At 36.6% G+C, this 17,443-nt stretch overlaps 1 protein-coding gene across 1 annotated transcript in view; it reads left to right on the plus strand.

Annotated features, from left to right (window-relative positions):
• Positions 1-301: 301 nt before the first annotated feature.
• Positions 302-17,443, plus strand: part of LOC148952696 (uncharacterized) — a 45,873-nt gene continuing 28,731 nt past the window's right edge. Inside the window, exon 1 of the mRNA XM_089087360.1 lies at positions 302-417. The gene's annotated coding sequence lies outside the window, so the exon portion shown is untranslated. The remainder of the gene's footprint in view (positions 418-17,443) is intronic.

Below are 17,443 nucleotides of genomic sequence, written 5' to 3' on the forward strand. Positions count from 1 at the left end.
CCCCCCTCATTCATTTGCCTTAAGTTTTAACTCAAATGACTATAATTCTATTTCTAATATTAAACTCAATAAAATAAAATTACTACTTTTCTTAAAATAAATACTTGATTATTTCTATTCAATCTTTGCCTCTCCTTGTCTTAAAAAAAATATCATTTCTTTTCAATAGTGTTAAATACGCCATCTTATATTGGTCTCAAGTAACCCTTTGAAAGCCCATAGTCTTTAAAACGTATTACATACGTCTTGATGCTTCAAGCCGCTAAATTTCTCGAGATATGCCGTTTAGTATTATGCAAAATGTTGGCATGTTGAAATGGAATTTTATTGAAGGAATATTTCCTAAAAAGTGAAAACGTGAAATACGATTTGATTGTTCATTTTATTATATACTTGGAACAATTTATTACGAAAATGGTAAGAAGTACATATATATATATATATATATATATATATATATATATATATATATATATATATATATTAGTTCATAAATTATAATGCCTCACTAGATATTTACATGATAATCAATAGCTATGAAATTTATAAATTATATATTTTAGTATGACTATCTCTCTTCCACTTCTATTCACTAAGAATACTAAAAAAAAAAAAAAAATTAAACTTAATCTCTCCACAGAATCACTAAAATCCAAATTTCTTTTCTCAGACATAACTTATTTTCACTTATCTATTCTGCACCAGTCGAGTATTGTCAAACTAATGATAATATTATCAATGATTTCTTACCTTATATGTACATTTCAGAAAGTCATGGGTTTTCCCCCAAAGTCCCAATTTCATCCAATCACAAGGTTATGAGATTTTCCCTCAAATCCTGTTGACAAATCAGTTAAGTAACTAGGTTTTCCCCCTGTTGACAAACTAATTAACTTCTCCCAAAATTGTTCACAAAAACATGTTATGTAACTAGGGTTTTTCCCAAGGTCTCTGTTGACAAAAACATTTCTGGGTTTTCCCCAGTGACCTTGACCTCAGGGCTCAGGGACTACGTACTCCCTTTCAATGGCATATAGCGCCTGCTATTTTCCAACCTAGATCTCTACTGACAAAATCCATCGAAATGATCCACATAAATGGGGGTAGAAAACAACCATGCTTAACTCCTGATTTAATACAAAACCAGCTGCTAACCTCATTTCCTACATTAACCACAGCAGTGTTATTCTCGTACATAGCACTAATCACTTTAAGGTATTTGTCTGGTATACCAACGCTTGTTCATAATATATAGAACTGAGGACCCAAGGTGCTTGACAACTAAGGCACTTCCCATTATTAGGCTAAGAGTGAAAATTTGGTCGAAACATCTTCTATCTTTTCTGAAACCGTAATTTTCTTCTCTTAAAACTTTGTCTACAGCATCTTTCAGCTTAAAAGTTTCATATTACTAAGTAATTTACTACCTACAGACACCAGACTAATGCCTCGTTAATTACAACACTCATTCTTATCACCTTTCTTATACAGTGGTTTAATTAAAGTTTTCCCAAAATTGTTAGGTACAACTCCGATTTCAATTTTCATTATCATAATCTTCAGTAACTTATTTCTAACCTCAGAACCACCATATTTAAGAAGCTCATTTACCATACTATCAGCACCTGGAGCCTAATTATTTTTTAATCCTTTCAGTACTGTCACTAATTCTTCCGCACAAAATAAGTCTTCCTTCACATCCAACGTATGACAAACTTTTTCATTTTCCTTTATATCTTTTCCTGCAACTTTATTTCCGTTTAGCATTCTTAAAATGTTCCACCCATCTCTCATTAACTCTTTCCTCATCACTAATTATGGCACCGTTCCTATCTTTCATAGGCAGTGCAGTCGCGCTGCCTAAGTAAAGAACGATGTTGGCACAATGTATTATTTTTTCCCTTTAGACCTGGGCACTTCGTATCGAAAGAGTTGTCGTAGAAACATCGAAAAGGGCTAATTCGATTGGAAATTGGAGTGGCTTGTGCCCTTTTTAATAGTCGAAAGTGATTGGAAGGCGCCTAACACCCTTTCCACGCCCACCATTTCCCCAGACACATCCAATTAAAATTTTAAGATAGCCATTTTTTTCAGCGCAATTGATTTCCATATAGAAATTATATTTTTGAGGAGGACACTCCCCCAGAGCCCTCAAGGCAAGGGTTGTTAGTTATACCCTGGGGGCATATTATGTTTTTATAGAAAGCGTTGTCGTAGAAACTTCAAAAAAGGCTCAATCGATTGAAAATTCATAGAGCTAGTGCCCTTTTTAATAGTCGAAAGTGATTAGAGGGCAACTAACCCCCCTCTCACGCCCACCTTTTGCCCAATCACATCCAATCAAAATTTCGAAATAGACATTTTGTTAAACGTATTTGAAAGTTCCGGATATCAGTTCTTTGAGGATGACAATCCCCCACCCCACAGCCCGCCGGACAAGGGTTATAAATTATGCCCTTGGGGAGTATAAGGGTTTTATAGAAAGTGTTGTCGTAGAAACTTCAAAAAGGTCTAATTTGATTGGAAATTGAAATGGCTAGTGCCCTTTTAAATAGTCGAAAGCGATTAAAAGGCAACTAACACCCTTTCCACGCCCACTATTTATCCAAACACATCCAATCAAAATTTTTTGAGATAGCCATTTTGTTCAAAGTAGTTGAAAGGTCCGGAAACTATATCTTTAAGGATGACACTCCCTCCACAGTCCTCAGGGTAAGGGTTGTAAGTTATGCCCTGGGGGCATATAAGGTTTTTATTGAAAGCTTTGCCGTAAAATTTGAAAAAGGACTAATTTGATTGGAAATTCAAAGGGCTAGTGCCCCTTCTAATATTCACAAGTGATTTGAGGGCAACTACCCCCCTCACACGCTCACCTTTTCCCCAAACACATCCAATAAATTTTTTTAGATAGCCATTCTGTTCAACGTAGTTAAAAGTTTTAGAACTTAGGTCTTTGAGGATGATAACCCCCTCAGAGCTCTCGGGGCAAGGGATGTAAGTTATACCCTAGGGGTATATAAAGTTTTTTATAGATAGTAATGTCGTAGAAACTTCAAAAAGGGCTCATTCGATTGGAAATTAGAAGGGTTTGTGCCCTTTTTAATAGTCGAAAGTGATTGGAAGATAACTAACACCCCTCTCACACCCACCATTTCCCCAAACACATCCAATCAAAGTTTTGAGATGGCCATTTTGTTCAACGTAGTTCAAAAGTCTGGAAATTATGTCTTTGAGGATTATAATCCCCTCACATCCCTTAGGGCAAGGATTATAAGTTATGCCTAGGGGCATATAAGGTTTTTATAGAAAGCGTTGTCGTAGAAACATCAAAAAGGGATCATTCGATTGGAAATTGAAAGGACCAGTTACATTTTTAATAGTCGGAAGTGATCGGAGGGCAACTAACACCCCTGTCACAACTACCATTACCCCAAACACATCCAATCAAAATTTTGAGATAGCCTTTCTGTTTAACGTAGTTGAAAGTTCTGGAAATTAGGTCTTGGAGGAAGACAACCCCCTCACAGCCCTTAGGGCAAGGGTTGTAATTTGTGCCCTGGGGGTATATAAGGTGCTTATAGAAAGCGTTGTTGTAGAAACTCAAAAAGCGCTCTTTCGATTGAAAATTGAAAGGGTTAGTGCCCTTTTTAATAATCGAAAGTGATTGGAGGGCAAGTAACCCCCCTCTCACGCCCACCATTTCCCCAAACACATCCTATCAAAATTTTGAGATAACCATTTTGTTCAACGTAGTTAAAAAGTCTGGAAATTATGTCTTTGAGGATTATAACCCCCTCATATCCCTCAGGGCAAGGGTTGTAATCTATGCCCTGGGGCATATAAGGTTTTTATTGAAAGTGTTGTCGTAGAAACTTCAAAAGGGTTCATTCAATAGAAAATTGAAAGGGCTAGTGCCTTTTTTAATAGTTAAAAGTGATTGGAGAGAACTAACGCCCCTCTCACGCCCACCATTACCCCAAACACATCCAATCAAAATTTTGAGATAGCATTTTTGTTTAACGTAGTTGAAAGTTCTGGAAATTAGGCCTTGGAGGATGACAACTCCCTCATAGCCCTTAGGGCAAGGGTTGTAATTTATGCCCTGGGGGTATATAAGGTGCTTACAGAAAAAGTTGTCGTAGAAACTCAAAAAGCGCTCTTTCGATTGAAAATTGAAAGGGCTAGTGCCCTTTTTAATAGTCGAAAGTGATTGGAGGACAACTAGTCCCATTCCCAAGCCCCCCCTCCCCTTTGCTCATTATGTTTAGAAACTAAATGTTGCCTTAAGATTAAATCAAAATGCACTGTGTTAATGCTAATTCCAAATACGGCATCTCAGTAGTGTCCCAAGAACAACTGAGGAAATTACGTTCAAACTTTCGGGGCTACTTCTGCTCTTAAAATTTAACCAGATCAAAATAGTGTAAGTGTATCCAACTATCAAAGAAATTAAACAGATTGTTTTTTCGAATGGTATCAATTTTTCTATTTCAGGTCAACTAGAGGAGGTGTGAACTAAATAAAACCCTAATATTTGTGTCCAGATTTTAAGAAAGGTATATGCTGTTAAAAACTGCTGAAAATTTTTCTCCAGCATAAAAATAGTAGGCCAAACTATAAATTCTTAAAAAACGAACAGAATTATTTCCTTTTTCCCTGAAAAGATTATGTCAATATAAAACGAACAGAAATTAATTAAAAAACTTTTTCCACAAAATAAGTTTTTCAAAGAAATGTGAAGAACTCCACTAAACCAAAAATGAGAAAAACTAAGATTTAATAATCTACCAAGCGTAAAACTACTAAAAATCAGTATCGATAAATAAATGAAACCCAAAACGAGCAGAAATTACAATAAATAACCGATTCAAACTCAAAACGAGCAGAAATTAACATGAGTTGGGCTCAAAACCCCTATGCGTTCCTTAAGCCAGAACATAATTTTGCACTTTACTGAAAAAAATGCAAATGAATGTGCATTGTCAGTTTAATATACATATACTGATATTTAGTAATCAAAATGTTAATCTTATTTGATTTATTAAAGTTATATATTTTCACAAATGGTTTTTCGAAAATTATTCCAACCATTTTCCACATTGTCAAATTTTAAACTCTCAAATTTAGTTTTCAACTGTTCCTGGAAAGTTTCTCTCAAACTCTCATCCTGGAGTCTACCAGCATCATAACTTCCCGGGGGGTAATTGTCCTTCAGAAATTTCAACTTTAGATTGACCCTGTACACTACTAGATGGTGATCTTTGCTTTTAAAATCAATAACAGCACTCCTATATACCTAGTATCTTGCATTGATCCTGCCATTTTTCGGTTTAAAATGACATAATCAATAAGGTTTGCTATCTTACAATCACCTGAATACCATGTCAATTTGTGGGCCATTTTATGACCAAACGCCGTATTGTTTATAACTAGATTGTTATACCTACACAATTGCAAAAGTCTGTAGTCTTTACTGTTTTCTTTTCCTACACCAAATCTACTTAGGCTAGGATATCATCTATACCTATTTCTACCGACCTGGGCGTTAAAATTTCCTAGTAAAAATACCTTATTTCTACCTGGGACCTTGTCTATTTGCTCCGGCGTAATTGTAACCAAAATTCATCTGAGTCACTAGTTTCTCCGTCAGTCGGTTCAACAGGGTCAAATGCTAATAACTGATACCCTGAACTTTTTAGTCATAAAATGAGTAATTAATATTCTATTATTAATACCTTCCCAGCCTAATCAATGTTTAGCAGCTTATTATGAGCCCTAGTCCCTGTCTATGTACCTCTTCCTTCCTGTCTGAGTAAACAAATTCTATATTACCTAGTTTCATGCTTTCTACCCCTGTGATATGAGTTTCTGAAACTCCTATTATGTCCAGTTTTAATCGTCTGAATTCGTCGGTCAAAATTTAGATACGATAGTCATTTTTTAATTTATTGAAATTATTTTGGCCTCAGGAAAAGCAATGATACCAGATACCAGTGCAGGACGAAGATCAACATATCTTCTCAAATCTACATCGAAGTGTTTAAACCAGCTTAGAACCGGACAGCAAGAAGTCCCTGGGACCTCCAGTATGAATGGAGGCCTTTTGCAATCCTGGGCCCATCTTGGTCACAACATGGTTTTCAGCCCTCGGTGATGCTCTTTTATCAACAAGAGTTGAAATCCTGCACAAACAGTCCCAAGCCTATTACCTCCGTCTCATGGTAGCTAACCCATAGTATATACATTAGCTAGGAAGGTATTTTTCAGCCAGAAAACACCCGTCAAAACAGACCAAGCTCAGTAGAATTATCCATTAATAAGAATCCCGTGCGAATGCTATGTCGTTTACTAGGCTATAATTTCCTCGAGGGTCACCACTCCTCAAGTTGGAACAGAGTTGACAGCAAGCTCCCCAGTCTTGCAGGTACCTCGAAAGGTTGGAGGCAGCCCTTTGCACAGGCCGTTGTCAATAAATCTAGATCTTACCCCTTGCTTTAGTTGTCTTCTATAGAGGATCTTCCTGCGATGTTGTTCTGCGTCATCATGCAATCTAACCCATTACAGGGAGAAGGTTTGTAACTCATGGGACGTGTGGACATGCCAATGAGCCCTGTTGAGTGTACATTTGAGGGGCCTTCTTCCTGCTCTACCTGTATTTATGACCCCGGGTGAGGTTACCCCAGTTTCCATTGTGGCCCCCCCCCCCCCCCCCCAAAAAAAAAACAAGGTCCCCCCTTGGTCCTTGCCACCTATGGAGGTACCCTACATATCTGTAGGGTAGGGGGAGCAGCCACAGGGGTTATCAGCCTTACTTAACTAATCAAGTGAGTTAATTTTTGCTCACTTTGAGTTTGACTTGGCTATTTATTGTAATTTCTGTTCGTTATGAGTTTCATCTATTTATTGATAGTAATTTGTGGTAGTTTTACCTTTGGAAGATTACATGCCTTTATTTCTGCTCATTTTTGGCTTATTTTGGAGCGCTTTATATTTACTTGATAAACTTCTTATGTGGAATTTTTTTAAGTAATCAAAGTAAAGAAAGAATTAAAGTAACAATAAACATCTTGCATAACTTACAGCCGTTGCACAATAAATCGAAGTGACCCTGTAAATCAGTAAATCCAAGTATCAAAGCAAACAAAGTACGAAAGTAGCAATAAGCAACTTCCATACATCAAACCTCTTTCTCCGTGGGCTGGGAAGGTAGTTAAGCCGATGAAGTATGTTTACTTGGTCTTTGGACTATTTTGAACAAAAAGGCTATATAAAATATTGGGTTTGATATATCTGCCTAAAAGAGGTCACGGGGAGGGGCTTAGTTGCCCTCCAATCACTTCTGACTCTTAAAAAGTAGTTGATAGATAGATAGATAGATAGATAGATAGATAGATTTATTTTCCATATACCAGTAAAATAATTACACAACAATCTGCAAATCCCCACAAAGGCTCCATGGCCTGAAGGAGGGGGATTATGAAAAGATCACATTAACATTAAACATTTAAACGATTAATATTTAAACAATATAAACATAACATTAATACTTAAACATATAAACATAAGAATTTGAACTTTTAAAATGTAAAGAATTTGATTAATAAAACGAAAAAAAAAAAAGGAGAGTTCACTAAATAAGCTTTATCAAACTACAGTGAATCACAACATCTATAAAAAAAAGGAGAGTTCACTAAATAAGCTTTATCAAACAACAGTGAATCACAACATCTATAAAAAAAAAATAAAAAAAAATTATAATAATAATAATAAAAAAAAGAATTAAATGAAAAAAACTATTGGCAGCAGGCAAACGTAAAGAAAATTAATCATATGAAAACAAATGTTTTTTTACTAGTCTTTTGAAGGTGCCAAACGAGTGGCATTCTCGAACCGAATCGGGAAGGGTGTTCCATGTCAAATGACACGCAACAAGAGGACTAAAATCGGATCTTATTGTTGGTGTATGGGGAATTTGGATATTTAGAGAACTGCGGAGTTGATAATTTGACCGATTAGATACAAAAAAAGACGTAAATCTAAGGGACCTAGGAATATCACCATGGATTTGAAGAAAAGCGAAAGACGCACAGGAAAGAATATGAAGTTTTTTAATATCAAGTAACGGTTTAGTTGCCAAACGAGTTACATCCTGGATAAGATTTATAGCTTTATCATAAGTATTCGAAAGCGGTTTGAGAATCGAAGGGAAAGTAGACATCCATATGACTGAACAATAGGAAACATAAGAATGAATTAAGCTATGAAATAGGATTCTTAGAATTGGCCCTGGAAAGATATGTTTTAGTTTTTTTAGAATACCGAGGTTTCTGCATACCTTCATTTTAATAAAATCAATATGGTGTTTAAAAGATAAATTTTCATCTAGGAGGATACCTAGGAAACGGACATGGCCATCCTTTGGTCTACTAATAAAGCCTTTGGATATATCAATTTCAGATAATTGAGGACAAGCCTGGGATATACGAGAAAAAACTAAAAAACTAGTTTTAGAAACATTTAAGGCAAGAGAGTTAGCATCAAACAAAATTGAAACTCTCTCAAAGAGGTCCACTAACTTTGTACGAACCTCATCCTCTGTTCTCCCAGAAGTAATAAGGGTGGTATCATCGGCAAAAGTAATAAGAGAATCCGAGGTACGCAAACTATAGTTGTGGGTAAGGGAGACTGTTGGATGACATAGACGACAGCATTAAAGAGGATTTTTATTTCTAACTGCAAAAATGAGGTCATTTATATAAATTAAAAACAGTGCCGGCCCTAAAACTGACCCTTGAGGGACCCCCTGGTCAACACTTGATGGTGAGCGAAAAAGTGGATCAACAGAAATTATTCTACCAGACAAGAAAGACTTGAACCAATAAAACGCACTACATCTTACGCCAAAATGAGAAAGTTTAAATAGAAGAACACTGTGGGTTAAAGAATCAAAGCCTTTACGAACATCCAGAAACAAAGCAGCAGGAATCAAATGGGAATCTATGGCATAGTGAAGATAATTCAGTAAAACTGCACAAGCATGCTTAGTCGAATGATGTGCTCAAAAACCAAATTGAAAATCGTGAAAAAAATCTTTAGAAGTAAAAAAATTATTAAGACGAAAAAGCATCGCCTTCTCAAATATTTTTCTAAACACAGACAACACAGAAATTGGCCGATAGTTGGCTGGATCCTGTCGTGTCCCCCCCCTTATATAATATGATGACTCGAGCATGCTTGAGACTACTCGGGAAAATACCATGCTGAAAGGAAAGGTTAATAAGTTTTGTTAAGGGATAAATAATGGAAGGAAGTATGAACTTAATTACTTTAGTAGGAATATTATCAGGGCCAGACGACGAACAATTTTTCAATCCCATAACAATTTTAGCTATTTCTTTCTCCGTCGCTGGTTCCAAAAACATTGACTTCATACAAGGTGGCCCAAGATAAGACCTGAAGTTGGATCCTGAAGGAGAAGAACCAACATCGAAGCGGTCCTTTTACCAATATTCGCAAAATATGAAGTAAATGCATCTTGAACATTCAGTTCACCTTCGATGATTTTGCCATCGAGATCCAAAAAAAGAGGGGTTGATGGAGACTGAAAAGAGGGCCTAAGCACAGAATTTATAACCTGCCATGTTTTTCGTATATCTTTACCACAATCTGGAAAACAATTAAAATAATACTGGGACTTGGCCTTTCGACACACAGAATTATAAATATTCCTATATATTTTTTAAATCGGTGAAAGCAAATAGCTTTCATTGAAGGGCTAGCAGACTTGAAGGCCCTCCAGGGATGATTTTTTCTCCTACAACTCCTAAGGAGACCAGGGGTCATCCAAGGATTTAGAGGAAAAGCATTCTTAGACTTTCGATTAGAAGGTGAAACAGAACTAATATCAAGAACAGCGTCTTTAATAGACTCATAAAAATTATCAAATAAATTACAAAAATCAGAATCACTCTCAAAACCACCCCAAGAAATTTCTGCCAATCTTGACCTAAGCATCAATTCCACTTCACCAAACCAAAAAGGCCTCTTACCAGACTCACTAGTCCTCTCAATAGTCAGTTTATCAAAACAGTATCTAGAGTAAACAGGGAAATGATCGGAAATGTCACTCACTACAACACAATTTTGGATCAAGGTAGACGTCCAGAAAATATTGTCAATTAGAGATGACGTACTCTCTGTTATGCGAGATGGGATACATACAGAAGGTAAAGTACCTGCGGCAAGCATGGACGACAGAAAATCCAAAGATACAGAAGACTTTATATCCATCAAGTTTATATTAAAATCTCCCATAATAATTAATTCAGTCGACCGTTTTAGGATGGTATCCAGTAGATCATTAAGGGTATGTAGAAACAGTGGAATAGAGCCACTAGGAGATCGATAAATAATACCAACAATTAAATCATTACCTCCACATTTAATATCTACGAAAAGTGACTCAAAGACACCTTCGATATTTCTGGATATATCCATTCTAAGAGAATATGGGAGATTATTAGAAATATACAAAGCAAGACCACCCTTGGCCATCTTTTGTCTATTCAGTCGTTCGATTTTATAACCTTGCAAATCCAAAAGCATATCATTTTTAGAATCTAGAAAAGTCTCGCATAAACCAACAACGTCAGGTAGCCCATCAGTAACAATCTGTTTTAGATGGTCAATTAAATAACAAAGACCCTGAATATTCAACTGGAGCACTGAAAAATATCCATCCCGCTTGACAGCCTCCCTTAGACTAGAAACATATTTACTTATTACTGTGGGGTTCACTGTGGTCAAATCACTGTTGACATGTCCGATAGAATTATTGATAATGCTTAAAACATCTAACGGGTTATTTTCAAGCTCAAAAAGTCGTCCTACAACTGGGGGCGTTTCTAATTTACCAGTAAAAAAAGACAACCGATTTTAGATATGGAATTAAATCATAAAATATACATGCACAAAAAAAAAAAAAAAAAAAAAAAAAAAAAAAAAAAAAATATAAGCAAAAAATGCGAATTAAAGAAACTTTCGTTACATTGTTTTAACCGGGGGTTTTGCCCAAATTTTCCCCCGGGCCGGCCATAAAAAAAATTTAACGAACCAATATCTTGTCGCATTTAAAATTTCACCACGCTTTTTTGTTAGCGATTCTGATAAAAATATTCCACTTTTTGCTAGTTTAGTCTTTTCTTTGAAAACAACTCGAGCTAATTCTACATTTTTGAAGCGTATTAGCACTGGAGACACTTTGGATTGATCATTAGAGTCATTCAAACTAAATCGATAAACATTTACAATATTATTGACTTCAAAACCAGGGACCAACATCTTGTCTTTAATAATAACCGAGGATTCTTTCTTTAGATAATTTCCAGGCCTCTGCCTTTCTCCATACATAACTAAACAATTCAGAATCTTTTCTTGTTCAAAATCATATACTGTCGATTCCAATAACAAAATCCTACTTTCCAAGCTTTTAACCATTGCAAATAGTCCTTTGAGTGATTTTTCTATTTCTTGGAATTTTGGGTTGTAATCAATGGAAATAGCATTATGAATTTTTTTACTATAATATCAATTGCTTGATTCACTGTATCAGGGTCTGATAATTTAGCCTTAACTTGACGGGAAATCTCAGCTGTAAGATTCACTTGTGTCCGATTTAATTCATCCTGGGTAAAGGCTATTTTTTGCAAGATTAGGCTAGGTGCCAGTGAGTCTTCTGCAATAACGCTCGCTGGGTTTAATGCTAGATAAGTAAGGTGATGACGATTTATAAATGTCTGGAAACGAATCTAATTCGGTAAATGCTTTACCAACATCTTTTTCCGTTCTTTTGCGAGCACTAGGGTTATCCGAAAGTAGTTTCAAATTAGACTCTGCCACTTGGTGCTCAGAATGATCGCCGTAGCAAAAAACTGTATATTTCCATAATCCTTTAGCACCACTTTTTGACTGCAAAACAATTGCTGGCCAAGGGGGGTAACTTTTGAAACTAGCGAGAACAATGTCAAAAGGCTTGAATTTCGACATGAGTGTAGCACTGAAAATAAATAATTACTTATCTTTGAGTGGGCCAATTAATCCAGTAATTTGCAAATAATTTCAAGTAATTGCGAGCAGTCCAAGTATTTCAATGCACGATTCAGATGATAATAGTGCTGAATACTAATCCAAAGCCACAATCCATAAATAATCCTTAAGCCGTAATCACATGCAAGTCACTTGTGTAATCAGATTTTAGCTTGATAATTTCCTTTTACGCAAAATCAATTGGCTCCGTGCCTAGGTTTATCCACAAGTAAAAAATTAATCCGTGAAATGTACTTTTTATTTTAAGATGTGAACTGGTCAGAGACTGAATGAGTCACGTGGATGTGAACTGGTCAGAGCCTAAAAGAGGTCACGGGGAGGGGCTTAGTTGCCCTCCAATCACTTCTGACTCTTAAAAAGTAGTTGAACTTTCATTACTCAATCAAATAAGCTATCTCCATAGGTTATACGTCCATAACTCCCATTAAAACCTGATATGCCCCTGAACCGTAACTCCAAGCTCATATCCTAGGCTTTGGAGATTGCGTAAACCACGACTTAGGATTATTTAAGGCATTGTTATATGATGTTCGGATTGTTTTGAACAAAATGTCTATCTCAAAAGTTAGATCAGATAAATCTAGGGAAGAGAGGTTGAGAGGGGGGGGGCATTTGCTCTCCGGTCACTTTTTACTTTTTGAAAGAGTACAAAACTTCGAATTTACTATCAACTAAGCTTACTCCAAAGTTTATAGGTTCTTCTTTTCCATAAAATCCTTAAATGCCCAAGGGGCATAACTTACAATACCTAACCTGGGGCTTTAGGTTGTTCTGTAAGCCCCAGAGCCTTTTTAATATTATAGTAATCTATTTTGAAAAAAATGACTGTCTAAAAAATTGCATCGGATGAATTTGGGGAAAAGAACGTATGGTGTGCTAGTTGGCATCTGATCACTTTTGACCCTTAAAAATAAAATAAGAAATTACAGTTTGTAATGAAATGAGCCTCCTTTGAAGTTTATACGTTCGTTTTTTCCATAAGAACCTGCTATGCCCCTAAGGAATAGCTTAAGACTCTTGTCAGAAGCTTTGGGGATTGTAAATCCTGACTTAGGATTTTCTATTATTAAGCGTTGTTATATGACATTTGTAATTTTTTGAACAAAAGGGCTATCTTAAAAGTTGAATCAGATGAGTTTGCGGAAAAGAGGGTGTGGGCGAGCTATTTGCCCTCCGATCATTATTGACTTTTTGAAAGGTAAATGGAACTTTCAATTTCCAATCGACGAAGCTTCTTCCAAAGTTTATACGTTAATATCTTCCATAAAACTCTTATATGCCCAGGGTATAACTAAGAACCCTTGCCCAGAGCCTTGAGGGCTGTATCAACTCCAAATGAATTTTTGTATAATCTTTAGACTAAATATACCACAGTAGCTACCTTAAATTTTTGATCAGATGTATTTGGGGAAAAGAGAGTCTGGGGGGCATGTTGCCCTCTGATCACTCTCAGCCGTAAAAATGGGGAACTAGAACTTTAAATTTATTATCAATAGAGCCTCCTCCAAAGTTGATGCTCTTCCCTTCCATAAGAACTTTTAACCCCCCAGGGTATAAATTATAACCCTGGCTCCTGGTTTTGCGGAGCTGTGTAAAACTCAAAGACACTGTTATATGACGCATGGACTATTTTGAACAAAATGGCTCTCTAAGAATTTTAACTGATTTCACTTGGGGGGAAAAGACAAAGAAGAAGGGGGCTAGGAAAATAGGGAGGCACCCTCTTTGTACTTTGATCTTAAAGTGGAACTAGGACTTTCAATTTCTAATAAAATAAACCCTTCCAAGCTTTTTTACGACCAACCTTTTCATAAAAACCTCATATCCCCCGGCATAACTTACAGCAATTGCCCTATCGCTCTGGGAGATTGTGTCAACCCCAGAGATTTCAATGTAAGGTCTTTTGTCCATTTTGAAAACAGTACCTATCTCAAAAATTCAATCGTATGTATTTGGGAAAATAATACAAGAGGGGGGGGGGGTTAGCTGCCCTCTGGTGTGTTTTCACTCTTAAAAAGAGAACTATAGCTTTCAATTTCCAATGGAATGATCCTTTTCTAAAGTTTATGCAACCACCCCTTCCAGAAATACTTTTAATGCTCCTGTGGCAAAACTTACGACAATTGCTTTGGGGTTGTGGAAGGCTGTGTAAACCATACAGTTTGTCTAATATGATCTTTGAACTATTTGGAACAAAATGGCTATCTCAAATATTTATCAAGCGCATTTAGGAAAAAAAGGGCCAAGGGGGTTTAATTTCCCTCCGATCACTTTTTACTCTTAAAATGGCGCTAAAACTTGCAATTTTTAATCGAATTAGCCCCCTTCATCTATATGAAGTGCCTCTGGGAAAAATAAATAACTACTAAAATAATGAAGTATTATGATCTTTATTAGGGCATTAACAGTTTGAGTAGCATATGTCCCCTTTTATCAATTGGGGGTTGAATGGTCTTGGATTGTTTTTGGGTTTGTATTTAGGGTCGGCCAGGTCAATTTTCCCTGCCAAGTTTGTATGTCCTGCATCTACTTTTAATTGAGGACTTGTTGTACTTACTTTCTCTCACTCCAGGAACCTATTACAGGTCACCATGTTCCAATCTGATTTTTCAGACTAACAATAATGTGGTTACTTCACACAAAAATTTTTCTTGAAAAGGGAATATCATAGGCAGCACAATAGCGCTGCCTATGTTAACAGCGATGTGGGCACAATGTAGTATTTATTTATTTGTTTTTTTGGTTTTAGACCAGGGCACTTCGTATCGAATGATTTTTCGTAGGAACTTCCTAAAGGGCTCATTTGATTGGAAATTAAAAGGGCTAGTACCCATTTTAATAGTCGAAAGTGATTGGAGGGCCACTAACAGCCATCTCATGCCCACCATTTCCCCAAACACATCCAATTAAAATTTTGAGATAGCCATTTTATTCAGCGTAATTGAAATGCCCGGATATTTTGTATTTGTGGATTCCCCCCCCTACAGCCCTCAGGGCAAAGATTGTAAATTATGACCTGGGGGCATATAAAGTTTATATAGAAAGGGTGTTCGTATAAATTTCGGAAGGGGCTTATTAGATTTTTAATCAGAAGTTTTTGTGCCTTTTTTGAGATTCCCAGTGATGGTAGGATGAATACCCCCACACCTCGTATTTTCTTGAAATGTATCTGATAGAAATTTTTAGATGGCCATTTGTTGTGGTAGAAATTTTAAACAAGACTCATTCGATTGGAAATTGAAAGGGCTAATGCTCTTTTTAATAAATTTTGAAATAGCCATTTTGTTCAACGTAGTCAAAAGATCCAGAAAATATGTCTTTGAGGATGACAACCCCACAGAGCCCTGAGGGCAAGGGTTGTAAGTCATGCCCTGGGAGCATATAAGGCATATATAGAAAGGGTGATCGTGTAAACTTCGGAGGAGGGCTCATTGGATTGACAATCAGAAGTTCTAGTTCCCTTTTTAAGATTCAGAGTAATTAAAGGGTGGATACCCCCCCCACACCTCGTAATTTTTCGAAATGTATCTGATAGAAATTTTGAGATGGCCATATGTTGTCGTAGAAACTTTCAAAATAGTTCATTTGATTGGAAATAGAGAGGGTCAGTGTCCATTTTAATAGTCGAGAGTGATTGGAGGGCGACGTATTCCTCCTCCCAAGTCCACCATTTCCAAAAACACATCCAATCAAAATTTTGAGATAGAAATTTTGTTGGACGTGGTTAAAAGGCCTATGAATTGTGTATTTTAGGATGACATCCCCACAAAACACTCAGGGCAGGGGTTGTAAGTTCTGCCCTAAGGGCATATGGACAATATATAGAAGGATGATCGTATAAAATTCTGAGGGGGCTGATTGAATTTATAATCAGAAGTTCAAGTAGCCTTTTTAAGATTCAGAGCGATCGTTGGATGGATACTCCCCCCCCCACACTTCGTGTTTTCCCAAAATGCATCTGATAGTAATTTTGAGATGGCCATTTGTTGTCTTAGAAACTTCGAAAAGAGCTCATGCGATTGAAATTGAAAGGGCTAGTGCCCTTTTCAATAGTCAGATGTGATTGGAAGACAGCTAACCCCCCTCCAACGCTCATTATCTCTCTAAACACATCCAATCAAAATTTTGAGATACCTGTTTTGTTCAACGTAGTTGAAAGGTCCAGAAATTATGTCTGTGAGAATGACAAACTCCTCCCACCACAGCCCTACGGGGAAAGGGTTGTTAGTTATGCCCCGGGGGCACATAATGTATAGATAGAAAGGGTGATCGTGCAAATTTTGGAGGGGGATCATTGGATTGGTAATCAGAAGTTCTAGAGCCATTTTTAAGATTCAGAGGGATCGGTGCGGGGATCCCTCTCAAACTTCGTATTTTCCAAAATACATTTTATCAAACAGTTCATGGTAACGTAAGTAAGGAGCGACCCGGCTCAATAGTAACCGAAACTCTAAAAAACGGAATTATGATACCAGTAGATACATCAAAAGAATTGGATTTTTATGCTACTTTCAAATATTTAAGTTAAATCAAATTTAGTCTAACCCATAAAAAGTTACGAGCCTGAAAATCTTTGCCTTATTTTTGAAAAAAGGGAGAAACACACCCTAAAAGTCATAGAATCTTAATGAAAATCAAACCATCCTATTCAACGTAACAGAAAACCGTACTGTATATGTTTCAAGCTCCTATCTGCAAAAATGTGGAATTTTGTATTTTTTGCCAGAAGAAAGATCACGGAAGCGTGTTCACTTTTTTTTCCAGGGGTCATCGTATCAACCCAATATTCCTAGAATATCGTGAGAGGGCTCATTCGAACCAAAATTAAAAGCTCTCGGGCCCTTTTTAAGTGACCAAAAAATTGTAGGGCAACTTGGCCCCCTTCCACGTTCATTTTTCCCCCGAAGTCACCCAATAAAAATTTTGAGATAGTCATTTTGTTCAGCATAGTCGAAAATTTAATAAATATGAGTTTGAGAATGACTTAGTCCCCCACAGTTCCCGGGGGAAAGGCTGCAAGTTATAAACTTTAACCATTGTTTACATATAGTATTGGTTATTGGGAAGTATATAGACGTTTTCAGGAGGGATTTTCTGGGTGGGGGGGGGCGACGGAGAAGGGGATTGTGTGGGACGATCTTGCCATAGAGGATGTTTCCTTGGGGAAAGGGAAATTTCTATGAAGAGGATTCTCGATTTCCCAGCATTATTTAAAAAACGATCAGAAATTAAATAAAAATCTAAAGAAGAAAATAAGGAAGACAAAAGTAATTTGTCTTCCTGATTTTCTTTCTCGGAAATCACTGGCTCGGGTATATAAGTTTTTTCAACTGAAAGT

The sequence above is a fragment of the Artemia sp. Qi Xiang Cuo genome, chromosome 4, assembly GCF_049724085.1.
Source record: "Artemia sp. Qi Xiang Cuo chromosome 4, ASM4972408v1, whole genome shotgun sequence".
NCBI lineage: Eukaryota > Metazoa > Arthropoda > Branchiopoda > Anostraca > Artemiidae > Artemia > Artemia sp. Qi Xiang Cuo.